The sequence below is a fragment of the Danio rerio genome, chromosome 25, assembly GCF_049306965.1.
Source record: "Danio rerio strain Tuebingen ecotype United States chromosome 25, GRCz12tu, whole genome shotgun sequence".
Classification (NCBI taxonomy): domain Eukaryota; kingdom Metazoa; phylum Chordata; class Actinopteri; order Cypriniformes; family Danionidae; genus Danio; species Danio rerio.
This window is the reverse complement of record NC_133200.1, coordinates 16,051,059-16,072,686: the sequence shown is the minus strand read 5'-3', so window position 1 is coordinate 16,072,686 and position 21,628 is coordinate 16,051,059. Positions and strand designations below refer to the sequence as shown.

Genomic DNA, 21,628 nt, shown 5'->3' with positions numbered 1-21,628 from the left:
TAAAAAGTACCTCAGAGCTAGCAAAAGCTGAACTCAGAACCCAAAACATTGGTATATAATTGCTTATACAGACACGCAAACTCTGCAAACTCAGTTTTCTCCTTCATCCAATGTTCCTTATGTAGCTTTCATGTCACTGTTAGCAGAGAGCGCTAGAGCCATGTCAAGATGACACTAAGGCGTCGTTAGTTTCATTTGAAATTGCACCGAACAAAAGCGAGCGTTTAGCTGGGTTATCACCTTCTTGTGTCACTTCACATAATGCCAAACGTCATTCAAATCACAGCGATTTCTGCTCACCATTCCTACGCTCTGGCATTCACAGCTAACGCTAGCATTGTGTACATTATTGAAATTCGCAAACACACACACATACGCCACTGTCGCCTATTATTGCAATCCACATTCCAGCCCTAATGGCATGTGAGGCAAACAAGTGTGACACGCGGGAACATATAATGATACGCAGATGAGATGGAGGCCACGTCTTGATAGACAGGACGCGGAATGGGAGGGAAAATGAACTCCCTCTCGCTGGAGTCAACATGATTACCGTAGTCCATTTCAAAGCAACAATGTAGGAGAACAAATTGGCAGATGTGAGAAAACATTTGATGCCTGGGCTTAGAGAGAGATTTGACCTCAAAAAACAAGTTCAGAGAAGCAGAGGATTTGTGGTTCCCTCATTATCACAAGTACAGAAGTGCATGTTTTTCATCTCCAGAAACTAATGGATGCACTGGACTTCTGAGCTAACAAGTACATTTGTGTTCATAAATGTACATTGTTTTTTTTGCAAGAATGTATGAATAGAGCAAACATTTAGGTTGATTTGCCATTAAAGGGATCGTTCACCTGAAAATGTTCATGTTCTTCAATGTACTGTGATGAATCATAAGGAGCCATGGATATTAAATGGATAGTTCACACAAAAAATGAAAACTCTTTTATCATTTAATCACCCTTGACTTGTTCCAAACCAGTTTGAGTTTTTTTTTTGTTCTATTCAACATAGCAGAGGATATATTGAAGAATATTAGAAACGGGTAGACAATGACTATGTTTACATGGACACCAATAATTCGATTTTAATATGATTAAGACAATACTCTGATTAAGAGTTACCCATGTAAACAGCCATTTTTTATTAATTTAATCAGATTAAGGTCATAATTGAACTAAAGAGAAATCGAATTAAGAGGTGTGGAGTATGCTGACTTTAGTCGCATTGTTGAAGTGCATTACAGACGTAAACACCTTAATCGAATTATCACCAGCATGTAGGACTTTTCGCAGCATTTTGTGACAGGATAGTCCACACACACACACACATGCGCGCACGCTTTCTGCACCTACCCACTCAGTGCAGACCACAGACACCTGCATTGTGTAATGCGGAGGGTTTTTTTTTCTTTCATTCAGCATGCGATATGAACTGCCATTAAAACATAAATCTTCCAGCAGTTCATAGTTGCATCCAATATCTCGTTTGTCGTGGAGGGCGTGCATGAAATCTTCGTGAATGAAAGTGAAAGTGCAAAACTGCAGTTAAAGTCAACAAATTAAAAATTAAACACCCGAAATTAAATGAGATTCTGGAGAAAATGCAGATAATTTGCGTGGTAACGCAATGATGTTAATCGAATTATGTGCTATAACATGTAAAACAGGATCATAAAAGTAACACTCAAAAAGCAACTAAACGTAGTCACTGACATCAATAGGAGGAGAAACCAAGGAAGTCAATGTTTACCGATGGCCAACATTCTTTGAAATAAAAATATTAATAATAATTAATCATTTATTTAGCACTTTTCTTGAAACTCAAAGAACTTTACACATTGGGGGGAATCTCTTCATCCAGCACCGATGTGCAGCATCCACGGCAGCTATATTGCATTGTAGCCAATTATGAAATGGGGATGTTTAGGAGGCCATGATGAAAAGAGCCAGTGGACAAGTTTGGCCCTACTCTTTTTTTTTATTGACCTCATAGAATCAGGACCTCAGTTTAATGTCTCATCCGAAGGCGATGGCGCTCACTGAGCAGTATAGAGTCCCCTTCACTATACTGGGGCGTTAGTACCCACACAGACCGCAAATTGAGCATCCCCCTGCTGGGCTCACTAACACCACTGCTGACAGCAGCCTAGCTTTCCCATGTGGTCTCCCATCTAGGTACTGACCGGGCGCAGCCCTGCTTACACTACAAAAAATGCTTTTCTTATTTGTTTTTTGTCTTGTTTCAAGTCCAAATATCTAAAAATTCTTAAATCAAGAAGCATTTTCTAGACAAGCAAAACATATTGTCATGTTTTGAGAAATAATATGCCAATATTAAGTGAGTTTTTCCTTAAAACAAGCAAAATAATCTGCCAATGGGATAAGAAAAATAATCTTGTTTTTCCTTTTGACATAAGATTAATTTGCTTACCCCATTGGCATATTATTTTGCTTGTTTTAAGGAAAAACTCACTTAATATTGGCATATTATTTCTCAAAACAAGACAATATGTTTGCTTGTCTAGAAAATTATTCTTGATTTGAGAAATTTTAGATATTTGGACTCAATACAAGACAAAAAATTTAAGTAAGAAAAGCATTTTTTGCAGTGTAGCTTTAACAACAACCTCAAACTTGTTTGGAACAAGTTAAGGATGAGTAAATGATGACAGAATGAAATTTTTTGCGTGAACTATCCCTTCCACCGTGTTTTGTCTCTTAAATGTTTTTGAGTCTTAAAGTGCCAGTAGTTTACATTTTATGAATCACAAATAATCTTTTCCAAAAATCATCTTCAATTGCCTAAAAAATTAAAAGGAAAAAAAAGTTTAGCATTTCTATTTTTGGGTGAAAAATCCCTTTAACAAATATAGTTGCCTTTCACTATATTTTGCACATCTGGATAATTTAAACAGAAAAATTTAGATTTGTATTATTTTGCACATTATTAAATCAAATCTTTTTTATTATAAGAATGACTACATGCCTTGATAATAAAGACATTAAAAGGGGAAATTGTAGATTCAAAAACATGACACACACTGAATTTTGAGATATAAAACTTGGTGTTTTGAGGGTAGCAAATGTCCAAAGCATTTATGATTATGCTTGAGTCTGTTTTTTTTTTTTTTTTACCTAAACTTTATTGTGTTTTTAATAAACATGGTTATCAACAATGCTAAGAGCAGAATTCCTCAACATTGACTTGATTCAATGTATATAGCATGGTTGATAACAATATGAAACAAAAATAAAAATTACAAATTATATATGTACACAAACAAACATTCATGCAGAAATGAATATATACATATATACAGAAACCTGTAAATAAATATAAAAGAAAAAAAAACTATATACATAATGTCAGAGAAGTACCAAAATGGAAAAAAATAAGTGTCTACTAAAATGATTGTAAAACAGATCAAACAGAATATTTCCAAAATTTGCAACAAGATGGTGAAGACATTAACCCAAAAATTGTAGATTGGGAGACATTCCCAGAAAACATGAAAAAAGCTACCCATGGCCCCAGTGTTACATTTAACACAAACAAGTGAAGAAATAAGTTTCATTCTAAAATGTTTTAGAGGTTTATAATAGACTCTATGAACTACATTGTAGTTTGTCAATTGGTGGGCAGGATTTTTAGATGAAACTGAGATGTTTTGCTAAATTGAATCCCAATCAGTGCTGTGATTCTGCACTCCAAGTTCTCTGTCCCAAATCACAGTAATACCAAGACTTACACATTTGTTTTTTTATAAGATTGCCATTGATAAGAGAGACCTTGATAATTTTCCCCCTAAAGGGTTCAAGCCAGTGGACCACTGGATGAGAGGATAAGGGTCTATCCCACGGAACCCCATATGCCTTGAGTGAAGAACTTAGCTGGGTATAAAAACCATGAGAAACCTGGTATGTGAAAACAAGACTGTTTTGGAATGTCCTTAGTCCTTTCTCATCATAAATATTCTCTAAGGTATTAATGCCTTTATCTTACCAAAGAGAGTACGTGAATGGCTTCATGTCTCGTAGCAAGTAATAATTTTTCCATATTGGAGATTGTGTACAGAATTTTGATGAGTAACTGATCATTTTTTCACCAAACGTCATGTAAATATTGCACTAGTTATTATTGGGACAAATTCTTTGAATGCCTTTTTAAGTTTGATTCCTGAAAATAGCAAATCTTGCTTGAGTCTGTTTTGAGCAATATAGTAATTAATTTGACTGACTTTCTGAATCCTAATTAATTCACTTTGTCATGTCAGGCTTCATTAATCAAAATGTGACTGGTTGTTCACATGCAGTTTAAAGCAACACCGTAAAAAAATCCTGGTTGACTTAAAATTTTAAGCTGATTAAAATGAACCTTATGAGTCCCTTGAACATGTATTACATTAAAATGACTTAAAACAGCTTGTGTAACTTATAAAATTAAGTTAGAACATGATTTACTTAGTTTAATAAGTTACAACGAACTAAATCATATGCTGTCATGACTATTTGTTCATTTTTTTTATAGTGAAGATTTTGGCCCACCTGTACAATTTCGCATGCTTTTTCAAATATTTCCCATTTGCTGTTTGACAGAGAGAACACATAATTGTTTAAATAACTAACTTCTATTAACTGTACCTTCTTTTGTCTGTCATGATGACAGTACACAATATTTCACTTGTTACTTTGCAAAATACTAAACTCTCAGAAATAAAGGCACTTGATCTGTCACTGGGGTGGTACCTTTTCGAAAGGTCAAAATTTTTACCTCAAACGTCCATATTAATAACTCAAGGGTACATATTACAACCTAAAAAGTACAAAAGTGTTCCTCTTAAAAATTTTAGGTACTAAAATGTACTTCTCAGGTACCAATATGGACCCTACACCTACTAATGTGTATTTTATGAAAAGGTATCACCCTAGTGACAGTGTACCTTTATTTCTGAGAGTGTACACTGTAGAAAAATATATGAACAATTAGTCATGACAGCTTATGTTTTAGTTCATTATAACTTATTAAACTAAGTAAATCATGTTCTAACTTAATTTTATAAGTTGTGCAAGCTGTTTTAAGTTAGTTTATCATAGTTTAACATAGTTCAATAGGCATCAAATTGATTCAGTAAAGCAACCAGATTTTTTTACAGTGTAGTATTCAGCTTAAAGTGCAATTTAAAGACTTAACTAACTAATAAGGTAATTGTGTATGTGTGGAATGTAGCCAAGTAGTAAAAAGCAATCTAATAATATTGATCAATAATAATTATTAAAAAAAATCCAGCCACACTAAAATAAAAACAAACAAAAGAAGAAAATGCAGTGTAATTGGAAATACTGTGAAGATTCATTTGCTTGATGAAGCATCACAAAAAATATAAAAAAAATAATACAAATTTCACATGATAGTTTTGCCTTCAACTGTATTTAACTATAACCTGTACACTATGACATTAATTATGTCAGCATATAATTCATTTATTTATTCCTTTTCCTTCGGCTAAATTGCTTATTTATCATGTGATGCCCTTCCAGCCGCAACCCAGTACTGGGAAACATCCATACACTCTCGCAGTCACAAACTTTCGCCAATTTAGTTTATTCAATTCACCTACTGTATAGCACATGTCTTTGGACTATTGGGGAAACAGGAGCACCCGGAGGAAGGACTCAAAAATATTCCTTGTGACTTCCGAGGTACTGAACTGTAATCAAATGAAACTCTGAATAAGAACTGTATATGCAGCCCAAAACATGACAATAATTGATCATATTTATCAGACATAATCAGCAAAAAAGGCACGTTTCAATGTTTTTTTTAGTATTGTTTAAATTCTGTGCATCAAATATGACTGATTTATGAAGCATTGTGAAAACAGTCTGTACTGAAAAGACCTTTACAGGCACTTAATCCTATAGAGGAGCTTTGGGATGTGGTGAAATGGTAGTTCCCCTTCGGGGGGAACTTCAGCACTATAAGTGGATTTGATTTGTAAAATCCACGCATTGGGAGGATTCGGATCAGAAGCCGCTTGTCTGGAGAGTATTGAACGGGCCAATGAATGAATTAATTGGCAGCGTAAGCTTGCGCAGGTGTGCGACATCTGCAATTATGTCAGCATATAAGCACACCTGAAGCCAGCAGACGCCATCCTTTTCGCTTCAGATCCTTTCTGAGTGAGTCGATGAGGGTTCCTCTTGCTGATCAGCACTTCAAAGCGAACGAGTGTGTCTCCCGGTCCAGAGTGGGTCTTCGCGGTGGCAGACGGTCGAGCTGGGTTACTCCCTTGCCTGCGGTTCTTTGGGTCCGGTCCTCCAGAGCGGTGCGTATAGTTGCAACTTTCCTAAAAGAGCAACACAGTCGTGCAGCACGTCCTTTTCAGGATGGCGCTCCGACTGTGCGTTTCTGGATGCGGGGGTTTCCTGGCTCCGGATGATGGACACGATCACTGCATTGCATGTTTGGGGGTCCAGCATGTTAATGCGGTGCTCGCGGGCGGTTCATGTCGTCATTGCGATGCCATGACCGTTGCACAGCTAAGATCGCGGCTAACTTTCGCAAGAGAGCGAGCCACCCCAGTTGCCTCCTGTTCTAAAAAAGCAGCGGGCGCTCGGGCAGATCTGAGGGTTTCAGCGGGAGATAATCCGCCGCCCACGGGCTCGCGGACCTCTCGCTCCTCACGGCGCTCCATCCAAGCTTCGGGTGGTGAGAGTGATCCGTCTAACCAGATGGTAGCTCTCACACTCGCTGACACCGGAGATCAGATGTCCTCCGCGGCATCGGAGGGTGGGCTTTCACTGTCCGACGAAGATCCGGACCCGCTCGCCCCCTCCGGGCAGGTGAGCGCTGTCAAATCGGATCCTGAAGCGGACATGTTAGCCGTGCTTTCCCGGGCTGCTTCGGCCGTGGGGTTGGAGATGGTTTATCCCCCAGCTCCGCGGCCGGACCGACTAGATGGGTGCTACGTAGAGGACCAGAAGGCGAAGCCTTCGAAGCCTCTCGTCCCCTTCTTCCCGGAAGTGCACAGTAGGCTCACGCAGTCTTGGAGGGCACCTTTCTCTGCCCGTGCTGCGTGTGCCTCCGCCCTCACCGCCCTTGACGGCGGAGCTGCCAGGGGGTATGAGGCGATCCCGTCAGTGGAGCGCGCTATCGCGGTCAATCTTTGTCCGCGCGGCGCCTCTACGTGGCGGGGTTTGCCCCGCCTCCCGTCCTAAGCCTGTAGGTTGTCTGCCTCCCTCGGAGCCAGAGCTTGTAAGGCTGCGGGCCAGGCTGCTTCTGCTTTGCACGCGATGGCCACCTACCAGCGCTACCAAGCGCAGGCGCTGGCCGAGCTGCACGAGGGCGGGTCCAACCCAAGCTTATTACATGAGCTGCGCACCGCGACCGACTATGCTCTTCGGACTACTAAGTCCGCCGCGTGTGCGCTGGGGAGGACGATGTCCACACTTGTGGTTCAGGAACGCCACCTCTGGCTAAACCTGGCCGATATGCGCGACGTTGACAAAGTTCGCTTTCTTGACTCGCCCATATCCCAGGCTGGCCTGTTCGGCGACACCGTCGGTGAATTCACCCAGGAATTCAAGGCGGTGAAAGAGCAGTCGGATGCGATGGGCAATGTCATCTATCGGCGTGGCCGTAAGCCCGCTCCGCCCGCCGAGCCATCCACCTCCGCTGTTCCTCGCCGAGGGCGCCCGCCAACGAGTGCTGCCCCGCCCCCGCCTGCGCCTCCGGCCAAGCGGGCGCGGCGTTCACCTCGAAAGCAGGCAGCCCCTCCTGCCCAGGGCGCCGTTAAGTCCGGTAAACGGACCGCGAAGCGTCCCTGAGACAGGCCATCCGGAGAAGAGGAAACTTGCTCTTTCCCCGCTGGAGGGCGGGGCCCCGATAACAACGGTACTTTTCAGTGCCACCAAAACATCAGTAAAAGAGCACTTTTTCCCTTCCCCGGATGTGACTGCACGAGTTCTGCCAGTCCGGGACGCGCTGCCTTCCGGCTCGCAGACTCTACGTGCTTCGCCAGTGGCTCACGAGCGCTGGGGGGACGGTCTCCCTTCCCTCAGCCCTCCAGCCCCCTCTCCGGAGTCAGGGTGTGGAGCCAGAGCGAATCGCTCTCCTCCAGCTCTTCCGCGGGACCCTCGTGCTTCCCGGATCAGCACACCCACTCCGCGCTGCCCCACCGCTGGTACGTCAGCGATTGTAGCGATGACTCCATTAGCGAGGGCTCTGCCTGCCTGGTTAGCGCGGGCCAGCCCCTCGCGGTGGCTCATACGCACAATCAGACTCGGTTACGCGATTCAGTTCGCGAAACGGCCCCCCAAGTTTACGGGCGTGTATTTCTCCAGGGTCAACCCCCTGTCCGCCCCTGTCTTGCGAGAGGAGATTGCTGCCCTCCTGGCGAAGGGTGCAATCGAGCCGGTTCCTCCAGCCGAGATGGAGAGTGGGTTTTACAGCCCATACTTCATCGTACCCAAAAAGAGCGGTGGGTCACGGCCAATCCTAGATCTGCGCGTTTTGAACCGCTGTCTGCACAGGCTGCCGTTCAGAATGCTCACGCAGAGGCGCATTCTCCAATGCGTTCGTCCTCGGGATTGGTTTGCAGCCATAGACCTGAAGGACGCGTATTTCCATGTCTCCATTCTTCCACGCCACCGCCAATTTCTGCGGTTTGCGTTCGAGGGTCAAGCGTGGCAGTACAAGGTCCTCCCCTTCGGGCTCTCTCCCCTTCGGGTCTCCGCGGGTCTTCACCAAACTCGCGGAGGGTGCCCTAGCGCCCCTTCGGCTCGCGGGCATTCGCATACTCAATTATCTCGACGACTGGCTGATTTTAGCCCACTCGCGGGAGCAATTGATTATGCACAGGGACAAGGTGCTTCGGCATCTCCGCCTACTGGGGCTTCAGGTCAACCGAGAAAAGAGCAAACTCGCCCCCGTGCAGAGGATTTCTTTTCTCGGGATGGAGCTGGACTCGATCACCATGGTAGCGCACCTCTCCGAGGAACGCGCTCGCCTATTGCTGAACTGTCTGAGGGAGCTCGACAGCAAACTAGTGGTCCCCCTGAAGTTCTTTCAGAGGCTCCTGGGGCATATGGCATCTGCAGCCGCCATCACGCCGCTCGGGTTGCTCCATATGAGACCACTTCAGCACTGGCTTCACGATCGGGTCCCCAGACGCGCATGGCACGCGGGCACACACCGGGTCTCGGTTACTGCGCTGTGTCGCCGCGCCCTCAGCCCTTGGAACGACCCCTCGTTCCTACAGGCCGGTGTGCCTCTAGGACAGGCGTCCAGCCATGTTGTTGTTTCAACAGACGCTTCCAACACGGGTTGGGGGGCCGTGTGTCGCGGGCATGCGGCTGCGGGCCTCTGGAAGGGTGCCCAGCTGCATTGGCATATCAATCGCCTAGAGCTGTTGGCAGTGTTCCTCGCTCTCCACCGCTTTTTACCGGTGCTGGAGCGGCAACACGTGCTGGTCAGGACGGACAGTACGGCGGCGGCGGCGTATATCAACCGCATGGGGGGTATGCGCTCTCGCCGCATGTCTCAGCTCGCCCGCCGTCTGCTCCTCTGGAGTCACCCGCGGCTGAAATCGCTGCGCACCATTCACGTCCCAGGCACGCTCAATCGTGCAGCCGATGCGCTCTCACGACAGCTGTTACGCCCTGGAGAATGGAGACTCCACCCCGAGTCTGTTCAGCTGATATGGGCGCGATTCGGGGAGGCCCAGATCGATCTGTTTGCTTCCCCCGAGAACGCTCACTGCCAGTTGTTTTTTTCCCTGACCGAGGGCTCTCTCGGCACGGATGCACTGGCCCACAGCTGGCCTCGGGGCATGCGCAAGTATGCGTTTCCCCCAGTGAGCCTGCTCGCGCAGTTTCTGTGCAAGGTCAGGGAGGACGAGGAACAGGTTCTGCTAGTTGCGCCCCTTTGGCACAACCGGACCTGGATATCAGAGCTCTCACTCCTCGCGACGGCCCTCCCCTGACGGATCCCTTTGAGAGAGGACCTACTCTCTCAGGGACAGGGCACCATCTGGCACCCTCGCCCCGATCTTTGGAACCTCCACGTGTGGTCCCTAGACGCGAGGAAGACTTAGGTAACCTACCGACTGCGGTGGTTAATACCATCACTCAGGCTAGAGCCCCCTCCACGAGGCGCGCCTACGCCCTGAAGTGGAGTCTATTCACTGATTGGTGCGTCTCTCGCAGAGAAGACCCCCGAAATTGCCAGATTAGTGTTGTGCTCTCTTTCCTTCAAGAGAAGTTGGACAGCAGGCTGTCGCCCTCCACTCTCAAGGTTTACGTGGCCGCCATCTCCGCTTATCATAGCGCGGTAGCTGGCGGCACCGTGGGAAAGCATAACCTGGTCATCCAGTTCCTTAGGGGTGCTAGGCGAATTAATCCATCTCGCCCCCCTCTCATGCCCTCTTGGGATCTCGCCCTCGTTCTCACGAGTCTGCGATCCGATCCCTTTGAGCCACTCGAATCAGTATCTCTAAGATTTCTGTCCCTGAAGACAGCTCTGCTGGTTGCGTTGGCCTCCATCAAGAGGGTCGGGGACCTGGAGGCATTTTCGGTCAGTGACTCGTGCCTGGAATTCGGGCCGGATTACTCTCACGTCATCCTGAGACCCCGCCCCGGTTATGTGCCCAAGGTTCCTACCACCCCCTTTAGAGATCAGGTAGTGAACCTGCAAGCGCTGCCCCCGGAGGAGGCAGACCCAGCCCTTTCTTTACTTTGTCCAGTTCGCGCTCTGCGCATTTATGTGGACCGTACTCAGAATTTTAGATCATCTGAGCAGCTCTTTGTCTGTTATGGCGGTCGGCAGCAGGGAAGTGCCGTATCGAAACAAAGATTATCCCACTGGATTGTGGATGCCATTTCACTCGCTTATTCGAGTCGAGGTCAGCCGTGTCCCCCGGGAGTTCGTGCACACTCCACTCGGAGCGTTGCATCCTCTTGGGCGCGTGCACGCGGCGCCTCTCTAACAGACATCTGTAGAGCTGCGGGCTGGGCGACACCCAACACATTTGCAAGGTTTTACAATCTGCGAGTGGAGCCGGTTTCCTCAAGGGTATTAGGTAACCCTTTGGTGATTGAGGAGACAACTCGGTAGGGTGTTGAAACACGCTTGCTGCGCCATTCTCCCTAACACGGAGGTACGTGCGCCTTTTTTATCTGTCAGTAAAGTTCCCCGTCAGGTGAGCCCTGCAGATTCCTCCGTGGCCCCCAGCACTGACTCAGCGGAGGAGTCACTTGCTGGCCCACTACGTTGTAGGTCTGCCCGCTGGTCAGCCCGCGTTTTGGGTATAGGTGCCTGCTATGCGTGATCCCCACTAGGCGATCCCATATGCTTATTCCGCCACGGTTAAGTCCCCCCCCTGGGCGGACCCGTGTCTTCCCTCTCCGCTAACCACTCTTTTGCTATGCGTACTCCCCCTTTTTAGGGCTAGTCCATATGTAAATTCTGCCATCTATCCCCCCCTTGGGTAACGGATGGCCTCCGCAGCGTCCTCCCTATCGGGATTGCACGCTTCCCAACGTACTGTTGTATTTCCTAGAATTATCTAGATGCTCACGACTTCCCAAAAAATATATCTAAATCCGTAAAACTTCTGTTGAAGTAGGATAAATTAGGGCCAGGGACACGTTGGAGGACCGCGCCCCCCATGATGTGGGTGCGTCACGCTTGCTTGACTATCTCCTCATCGGGGGTGTTGGTAAGGTGCAGTCATTATGGCGCTTTCAATGGGCTCCCAATGCGTGGATTTTACAAATCAAATCCACTTATAGTGCTGAAGTTCCCCCCGAAGGGGAACGTTCGAGGTTACTAAAGTAACCCTTCGTTCCCCGAGGAGGGGAACGGAAGCACTATACTCCGTCGCCATAATGACTGTCCCTTAGCTGTTTGAAAGTCTCTTCAGCTTAAAAGGATGGCGTCTGCTGGCTTCAGGTGTGCTTATATGCTGACATAATTGCAGATGTCGCACACCTGCGCAAGCTTACGCTGCCAATTAATTCATTCATTGGCCCGTTCAATACTCTCCAGACAAGCGGCTTCTGATCCGAATCCTCCCAATGCGTGGATTTTACAAATCAAATCCACTTATAGTGCTTCCGTTCCCCTCCTCGGGGAACGAAGGGTTACTTTAGTAACCTCGAACGTTAAATGTGACAAACCGGACCAAAACCAAAAATGGACCATATCTTCAGTTTTTAATATATAATCGTTAGTTAAAATATTAAAACACTCATTTACATTATCTCTTGAGAAAGTTGCAGTTTTTAGGATGTGACTCATTCCACTAGACATGGGATGATAACTGTGTTCAAGGTATACCGCGGTTTGAAAAAGTCAAGGTTTCAAAACTGTCAAAATTTTCTGCTAGACCGTTCATAAGGTATGAGTACGTTTTTTTTATTTACATATTATTTAGGACAACAGTATCTCTAGCAAAAAAGATGACGTTTTAAATTGTAAAAAGAACAGTGTTTTTGAAACTAATAAAGACAGCAGAAATCAATAACTCATTTAAATTATTTAGCCTGACATGTTTTAAGTGTTTCCCAAATTAAAATATATTGTGTACAAAGAGTAAAAGGTTTTGTTTTTTACCCAGATATATAAAAAATTTATATATTTTAGAGCAGTAATCTCAATACCGTGATACCGTAAAACCGTGATATTTATATCCAAGGTTATCATATACCGTCAGAATCTAATACTGGCTCATGCCTACATTCCACCACCATATTTAAAAGACATTTTACTTTACAAGATGAACAGATTACGGAGTTACATGTTTAGGAATGTCCCAGTTTGTGTGTGATCAAACAAATGAATTCAATCACCGCCTCAATGAGCATCAAAAGCATATTTCTGAATTCTCGTTTGTTATGATGTCACAACCCCCTCCATCTGTGCGCCTGTGTGTGCATGTTTTTTCCAGGCAGGTGAATTGGTTTCAGAAGCTGCTGAGGCAGAAAGCTAATCCCATATAGTCGGTAATTTACAATAATTCAGGACGAATGCACATTTCCTTTTCATTATGCTCGGAGATAACAAACACTTCTTTTTCCAGCGCTGAATAATTCATAATTCTTATTTGTTGGCTGCGTCAAAGGAGTAACGATGTCAGGGTTGCTGGGGACAAGACGGTAAACGGTCAGGCCTATCGGATCACTGGCACTCGGTGTAAATCAACACCGCCAGAAGGAAAAGATGTGGTAATGAGGGCCATTTCTCTCTCCAAATAGGAGCAAAGGACTTATTAGGCCTAATTTTCAAGGACGAACAGAAAACACGGCAGGGTGTCACTTGGCTGAGGTGAGATCTCAGGTTCAATGGGAAGCTGTCGGTTTGGTTGGGGGGTGGGAGAGCTCGCTTGAGACGGGATATTAGCCGGATAAGGAAAACGGTTTAATGAAGGGCAGGGGTCAATGAAATCTGCCAACCTCCTCCATTACCCCAATTACTGACACATCCTCTGTGGCCGCTCCTGGCCGAGGATGCTTATTAAGCCACTATTTGTCAGAGATTAGATAAAGTAGCTGTCAGTCATGTAAGCGGACATCCTTTTGGCTTCAGAAAGAACCCCCTGAAGATGAAAGACAAAGCACTGACAGCCCCCTTTGATATGGCTGCAGATGATGGTGTAATTGGAGTGCCACTGAGATACTCCAGGACTGAGTGACAGCAATTACTAAAGCTCCGAGTGTACGGGATTTCGGCTGAGGTGGTTGGAGAACAGCTGTAGAAGGAAGAAAACAAAAATAATTGAAAAGTAGGTGTCTAGACCTTCGGCGTTTGCTAATTAGTTGGTTTAAACTCCACACTTCCACCACCTTCTCCATGGCCTTTCACACCTTGGTTATCGCCATTTAAAACCACTTTTAACACATTGTGAAACTGATTGACAGATAAATAGAACAATGAATGGATGGATGGATGGATAGTAGGTAAGTAGTTGCTAAAAAATATTTAGAGATAGACTTCATGTTTTTAGTAATGAAAATTCCTAAATGCCTTAAAAAATGTGGTGCTCTATTTTGACAATCCATGCGCAAAGTCCAAAATGCAGGGCGTAAAAGCATTAAGGGCGGGTCAGAATCCACTTTTGCAATTTTAAGGATGGAAAAATCCGCTTTGCGCCACGGCGCATGGTCTAACAGGGTTGAGCTTATTCTCTTAATGAGTTATTAGTGTGTTTTGAGAATAAATTAGAGTCAGATCAGAGTCTCATCTCTCATTCCCTTTAAGAGTCAGTTGCATCGCGCCATAGTGCATTTGCTATTTACATGGTGGACTTTGTAAGTGAAAAAACTGAACACTTCACTAGAGAGAAAACAGTTAAACAGACCATCTGCAGTGCGAGAATAAGAGATGAGCCTCATCATTCTTTACTTTCACTTTCACTCTCGTGGATAGGGAAACGTGTTGTATGCTCATACATCTATTAGCCTACATAATTAATTTCCTTGGGTAAGCGCAAAGATTTGTTTCAAAACTATTTCTAAATTTAGTTCTACTAGCAAACGAATAAATGAGCGATAATAATGAAGTGTGGTCAAAAACTTATATCCAAATACACATGCTATGCCCCATATGGTCCTGACAGGTGGGCAAATCTAAGCTTGTTTTTAATAAAACAAATAAATAATATGCGTATAATAAATACTACTACTAATAATAATAACATCATACAAAAACAAATTGTTATGAATAAACTGAAAAAGCCCCCGAGATGAAGAATGCATGAAAGCATGGTTTTTATATATTTATTTAGGCTAGAAAATAATATTTTTTGTAATATTTTAATCCTTTAATTCTTTTACCTTTAAAAAAAGATATTTGCATATTGCTGTACATCCTGTGTTTATTAAGCAATATGGAAGCGAGGCGCACAAATAGCACGCTCTGCGTTGGACTATAGACCTGATTTGATCTAGTTTATTGAACAGACTATTTTAGTTCCTTATAATAGCATGGTGCCAGCAATGCGCCTCAACATGCCTCCTTTTTTAGACCAGAACGCCCATGGGCGCACATATGAGCACAAATGCATTTTCTATTTAAACAGCGTGTTGCACAGTGTCAAAACGACTCTAGCGCCAAGCTGAAACTAGCAAACAACAATTGCATCGCGCCTTGCGCCTCATTGCGCCGGGTGTATGACAGGGCCGATGGTATTTAAAGCAAATATTGTTACACTGAAGATTCTTTTCTCACCGTAAAAAAGTTCCACACAATTCCATCATGTTGTCTCAACACAAATCAATTAAGTTTACTAAATTTCTTTTACAAATTTAGGTGGATTTAGCGTAAAACATTTAAGCTGTCTTAAAACTACTCAAAAATTGTGTCGATTCAGCTCGTTTTAAATATATTAAATTGCACAACCAGCAAAATATTTTTTGCAGTGTTGCTTAATGACATTAATAACAATAATTAACAATATTAAAAATAGCTAAGAATATTTAGGTAATCCTTGCATTTGTTGTGGCAATTATTTAAGTTTTGGATGAATATTTTTTTTAAATATTCTGAAATCAAATTCTGAGTGACATTAATTGCTAAAAAATTAGAGAACAGTTAAAATAAAAAGATTAATTGAAAAGTAGTTATCTGAACCTCCTTTATTTGTGGCAAGTAACCCAATTTTGCCGAATTAATTGGTTTGAACTCCACACTTCCTTAACCTCCTAGATGCCCTTTCACACCTCAATGTTTAGCTGTCGTCATTTTTAAACCACTTCTAACACACTTGTAGATTTGAAAGGCAGTTAGCGCGCTGTCTTATGAAACTCTATTTGAGTGTTTAACAGTGCCAAAGGTATAGAGTTAAACTATGCAGCGCTAGACAGAAAGAGCTGGTTAGAAACCAATCATAAGCTAAACAGTGACCTCGTTAAATAAAGTTCATAAATATGCAAATTAGAATGTTAACCCAAGGTTTATAAATGTATAGTGTGAACTCAGCAGTCTAATATGAAGGTTAAGTATGGCCTGTGTGAAATTTGTCTTTAAAATATGACATATTTTGTACATACAGTTGAAGTCAAAATTATTTCCCCTCCTGTGATTTTTAAAAAAATTCTTTTTCAAATATTACCCAAATAATGTTTAACAGAGCAAGGATTTTTCACAGCATTTTCTATCATATGTTTTCCTTCTGGAGAAAGTTATATTCATTTTATTTTGACTAGAAAAAAAGCAGTTTTAAGCAATATTTTTTGGTTGTCTACTATTGTCTACGACTATTTTTGGGGTCTACACAGTGGAATGAACCACTAACTTATCCAGCTAGTTTTTTACGCAGCGGATGCCCTTCCAGCCGCAACCCATCTCTGGAAAACATCCAAACACACATTCACACACACACACTCATACACTACAGACAATTTAGCCTACCCAGTTCACCTGTACGGCATGTCTTTAGACTGTGGGGGAAACCGGAGCACCCGGAGGAAACCCACGCAAACGCAGGGCAGTTCGCCAGAAACTTAATGTAAATCAATTACAGCAAAAAGACTGTATTTACCTTTACAGTACCATTTATCTTGCTGTATTGTATATTTTTACTGTAAAAGAGTTATTTTTATAATGCAACTTTAAAATACAGTACCATACTGCATAACTGTCCTACAGTAAAATTCTGTTCATATTACAGTTTACTTCGCAGTAATTACTGCAAATCAACTACAGCAAAAATACTGCATTTACATTTACAGCGGCATTTATCTTGTTGTATATGTATTTACTGTATTGTTTATCTTTACTGTAAAATATATAGTCATTTTCACAAGCAACTTTAAAATACAGTAACACACTGCATAACTGTCTTACAGTAAAATTGAGTTCATATTACAGTTCAGTTTGCCAGTAACTTACTGTAAATCGATGACAGCAAAATATTGATAGATTTACTGCAGCTTTTATCTTGCTTTATATGTATTTACTGTATTATATATCTTTACTGTAAAATATATGCAGTCATATAGTCAACTTTTCAACTTTAAAATACAATAACATACTGCATAAAAGTAAAATTCAGTTTAAATTACAGTCAAATACCTTGTAATTTCCAAAAATCCATAACAGTGTACAATAGGACAATAGACAATATACTTTGCACTTGCATCTTATATTAAGTAGATAAATGGATAGATGGATGGATGGATTCGTAGAAGTATACACAGATGGGTAATTAAAAGCAATGGTAGATATAGCTACACCATTCAAATTCTTGCTCTTTTTCTTTCTTCTTCAGTGGAGCGCAAGACAAACAACATCAACTCCGGCCCGCCCTCCTCATTCTCCACCTGGAAGCAGATGCCCCTTTGGCTCTTCTCTCACGCCCCCAGTGCCCGACGAGTGCCAACATGTGAAATCTCAGGTGACAGTCACCTGGAAGCCTCTCAGCCTCATAACAGCTGTAGGGCCTTGATTGCCTGCCTCGCCCATGTCGGCCCCTGAGCCGCCCACTGGCTCTCTCACATCAATCGGCTGTCAATTCCTCTCAGCCTTAACCAGAAGGCACTCAAGCAGCGAGAAGGAGAGACGGGGAAGGGGGCACACGAGGGAAAAGGCTTTGGGGGGAGGGAGACGAGCAGATGAGAAAGTAGCGGCCGCACTGGCACCAAGGAGAAACGAGGTGCGGGGAGGGGCCGCCGGTCGCCTGCCAATGGTTCAAATTAATTGCTACATAAGGAAAAAATGGGGAGATAATTATTTGTGCTTTCCTGTCAGAGCTGGAGGGGAGATGACCTCATTAACTTGCAGCTTGTACACAATTCAATTACTGAGATATGGAAAATGCATTTTTGATTACTTTGGTGGCTGGGGCTCCATTCATCTCCATTTCTGTCCTCTATGGGTGCCGTGTGTGTTGTGTGTGTGACCAAGACAGCTGGGTTCAGCGCTTAGCGACACTCACTTTGGATGTGTATATGGTGGGATGCCTTAAGTGGCCTTGCTAGATTATGACGCTTCCCCTAATTACTTGCATCAATCATTGTAAAAGAGTGGGAAATATATAGGTTCAGACCTGGTCCTGTGAGTAGATTTGTCATACTGTATGCTCACATCCATGCTAGTCCCAGGTTGGACCCGGTTTTGCTTTCATAACCGTCCATGTGGCTTTGATTCAACAAAGTGCAATGATGTGTCCCAATATATCCAGCCTAAATAGGGTATATGCCAAAGTATGCTAAAAGACTTTTAATTTGCCAGTAACCTTCGTCAAACACTTCCGGTGAACTGTATGCCATTGTAAAATCTGTGCTTTTAAGGTCTGTTTTCTTTAAAAAATCAGTGATCTCCACTGGCATATCTTGTAATATGCGATATAAAGTGGGTCTCAAATTGTATAAGAAGCACTGCATCAAATTTCATTTTTCCCCGCATCGTCTTTAAAATATGAACATTTATTTTACCCCAGTATATTCAATGGAGCTTCTGCAAAATGGCTTTTTGTCTTGTTTTGTGCTTGAGCAACTAAATGAATGCCAAAGTCTATTTAAATGATTATATTTTAATTATATTACAACATCAATGATGTAAAAGGAACAGTGTAAAATGGAAAAAAAAGTCACATTAACTGTTTAAAGGAAGTTCATCAGTATGAGAAGAAGAATGTGTAATGTGTAATGTGTATTTATATAGCACATTTATTGTGTATGGCCATACACCCAAAGCGTTTCACAATCATGAGGGGGGTCTCTCCACCACCAGTGTGCAGCATCTACTTGGATGATGTGATGGCAGCCACAGGACAACGGCGCCAGTGCACTCACCACACACCAACTATTGGTGGAGTGGAGAGACAGTGATAGAGCCAATTTGGTGGAAGGGGTTGATTGTGAGGCCATGATCGTAAGGGCTGATAGAGGGACTTTGGCCAGGACACCGAGGTTACACCCCTGCTCTTTCACGAGAAGTGCCATGGGATTTTTAATGACCACAGAGAGTCAGGACCTCGGTTTACGTCTCATCCGAAAGACAGCGCCCACTGTAGTGTCCCCTTCACTTTTACTGGGGCATTAAGACTCACACAGATCACAGGTTGAGCGCCCCCTGCTGGCCTCCCTAACACCACTTTCAACAGCAACCTTGTGTTACTTAGTGGTCTCCCATCCCTAACCCTAACTCCCATCCAGGTACTGACCAGGCTCAGCCCTGCTTAGCTTCAGTGAGTAACCGGTCTTGGGCTGCAGGGCTGTGGCCATAAACAAGAAACACTAGCACCGCATATACCCTATTCGAAAATAGAATTAGAATATCCTTAAACATATATGTTGAAAAGAGTAAGCCAAAGGTAACTGGATGTTGTATTGTTTATCTTTTGTTAATACACTGAATATCAATTGTTACGCTTTATCATCAGTTAATGTTACTTATTTACTAACATTAATTATGAACAATAGCTAATCTAACTGCTAATATTGCCGACAAAACATTGCACGTTGGAAGTTAAATTGATTAGTACTACAAACGTGGGTGAAAATGTAAACAAACTACAAACATGGCGGACGCGCGCGACCAACCGTCAAGTAGACGTCAAGTAGAGAGGCTTTGGAAAAGTTCTTCGCATGACTGTTAATCAATATATTGCCAACTGGAACATATTTAATCCACGTTTTCCCGCTGTATTTCATCTGCAACAACAAAGTGAACATACATCAAGATATTTTTGGACATCTGAATGCATAGTTATCCAAAGACCTGAAGAGATTTCTCTGCATGAAAGACTCGCAAATGGCAGATTATCTTGCTGCTGCTTCTCTAGTAAGGTAAGTTAGGCAATTAAATATGAAAGAAATGAGGATGATGTGTCGAGATGATTGACAGGGGACGTAAGCAATAGCGATCTGTTAACGAGGTAGTAGTATGCCCCAAAGCTTACATATTTTTCTGTTACACTCAAAAGTGCATACTAGAAACATTACTCTGAAGTTTTGGTTCATATATTTGTCACTTTTATCTCTCATTTAACCACATCCCAAAGGTCCTCTACAATATTAAGTGCATGTAGACAGTCATTTCAGAGATTGTATTCACGATGCTTCATAAATCGGCCACATTAGATGCACAGAATGTAAACAAAACCATCAAACAATTGAAACGTGCAAATTTTCTGATGAAAATCATCAATTACTGTTTTGGGCTGTATACAGTCATTTAAGTATTCATGCAGCTTCATATGACTACAGTTTAGTTTAGCACCTCAAAGTCACATGAAATGTTTTGTCAATATTTTTGGGTCCTTTTTTTGACTTTGAATGTCTTGGGCCTATTGCTGTAAATGGAGGATATGGCGAGTGCTCTCAGATTTCACCTCCGAAAACTCAATTTGTTCTATTAATATTAACTAAGGTCTCTGGTTATTAGAATGACAAGAACGTGAGTAATTATTTAGGTGAACTAACCTTTTAATGAGCTGTTGTGTCTCAGGATGTTGTAAAATATCCCAGACTTTTGTTTACTGCAGTAATGCATTATGACAACTGTACATAGGATTGATTCACAATTTGGGGGGTTGGGAGAGGGTCCTGCATTCCTAGATGAGTCCATCTAAGGAGAAATTGTCCATTTACCCATCAGGTTGGATTGTTTGGCAGAGATAGATCCCCTATAGCAGAAATTGTGGGTTCTATCCTCAAATTGCAGGAGCTCAGACAATTGCCTGGCCCTATATGCTTTTGATTAAGAGTCTCCTGAGGTAGAAGTGATGCTGATAAAGAGTTCAAAAAGTCTTTTATTTCAGTATATCACTATACAAAAAGTATATATTCACTGCATTACTTATAAGAACGTCCTCAGTTGTTCTGTGCAGGTGCCACAAAGAGTTGTTTGTGTGTGGAGGAACATTTTATTACGCAGAACAAAAGATCTCAAGTTGTTTTGAACAGATTATTGAAATTGGAGAAGTTTGAGATCAAAAACTGCTGGAGTGCCGCAGGGAGTCCCAGGAGTGTCTCACTTCAGATGCTGGATTTCCGTTAGATAAGTTTTGCAAACTAGGTTTTTGAAACTGAAATGACAACTAAAATGACATTATATTGAAAGACAATTGTTTAAGTGATTCAAGGAAGTCAAAAGTTCAACCCAGCACTGAATCGCTTGCACAGATTCATATTACAGTAGATTACACTGTATATCGACCGAGTTCACCATTGGCTGACAGACATCTAGTTTAATCTCCTGATATGAGGTCAGGTAAACCCCATCCTGAATGTGGTAGCTAATGTATTGTAGGTGTTATTAATGCAGGATTGGAACTAAAAATAACACCAGCTGTGTCATTTCCAAAAGGCAGAGGTAATCTGCTTCTGTGGATTTGCTGTTGGGGTAAAACAATGCGACTCTAGTTTTCCTTCATGCATATCCAAATAAGTATTGTAATTGAAATCTCACTGTGTGGTTGTTTTCACAGACCGCTGAGCTCTGTTATTATCCATTTCTATACATAGACGGCACCACTGGCTAACACAGAAGTAATAGGAGGCAGTAATGCCCATGTATTATTTAAGAACAAATACTGGGCTGCATGATTCTTTTCAAGTTGGACTGATTATCTGAGGTGATGACTTATAAGGCACTTGTGCTAGCAATGCTAACATTAGCGGC

The 21,628-nt window shown here is 42.9% G+C and overlaps 2 protein-coding genes across 39 annotated transcripts in view; one reads left to right on the top strand and one right to left on the bottom strand.

Annotated features, from left to right (window-relative positions):
• Positions 1–21,628, bottom strand: part of dnajc24 (DnaJ (Hsp40) homolog, subfamily C, member 24) — a 276,223-nt gene that overhangs the window by 15,519 nt on the left and 239,076 nt on the right. For 3 of the 14 annotated variants that reach the window (XM_073941892.1, XM_073941905.1, XM_073941882.1), the window contains one exon: positions 12,200–13,751. The exons of 6 other annotated variants lie outside the window; for them this stretch is intronic. The gene's annotated coding sequence lies outside the window, so the exon portion shown is untranslated. Of the gene's footprint in view, positions 1–12,196; positions 13,752–21,628 lie in introns of those variants that run through there. 5 more of the 14 variants (XM_073941890.1, XM_073941903.1, XM_073941862.1 and 2 more) reach the window with 4 other exon arrangements.
• The window catches only part of pax6a (paired box 6a), an 82,267-nt gene continuing 79,806 nt past the window's right edge, over positions 19,168–21,628 (top strand). For 14 of the 25 annotated variants that reach the window (XM_073941687.1, XM_073941692.1, XM_073941683.1 and 11 more), the window contains exon 1: positions 19,515–19,791. The gene's annotated coding sequence lies outside the window, so the exon portion shown is untranslated. Of the gene's footprint in view, positions 19,792–21,628 lie in introns of all 25 variants that reach the window. The other 11 variants (XM_073941707.1, XM_073941719.1, XM_073941705.1 and 8 more) reach the window with 9 other exon arrangements.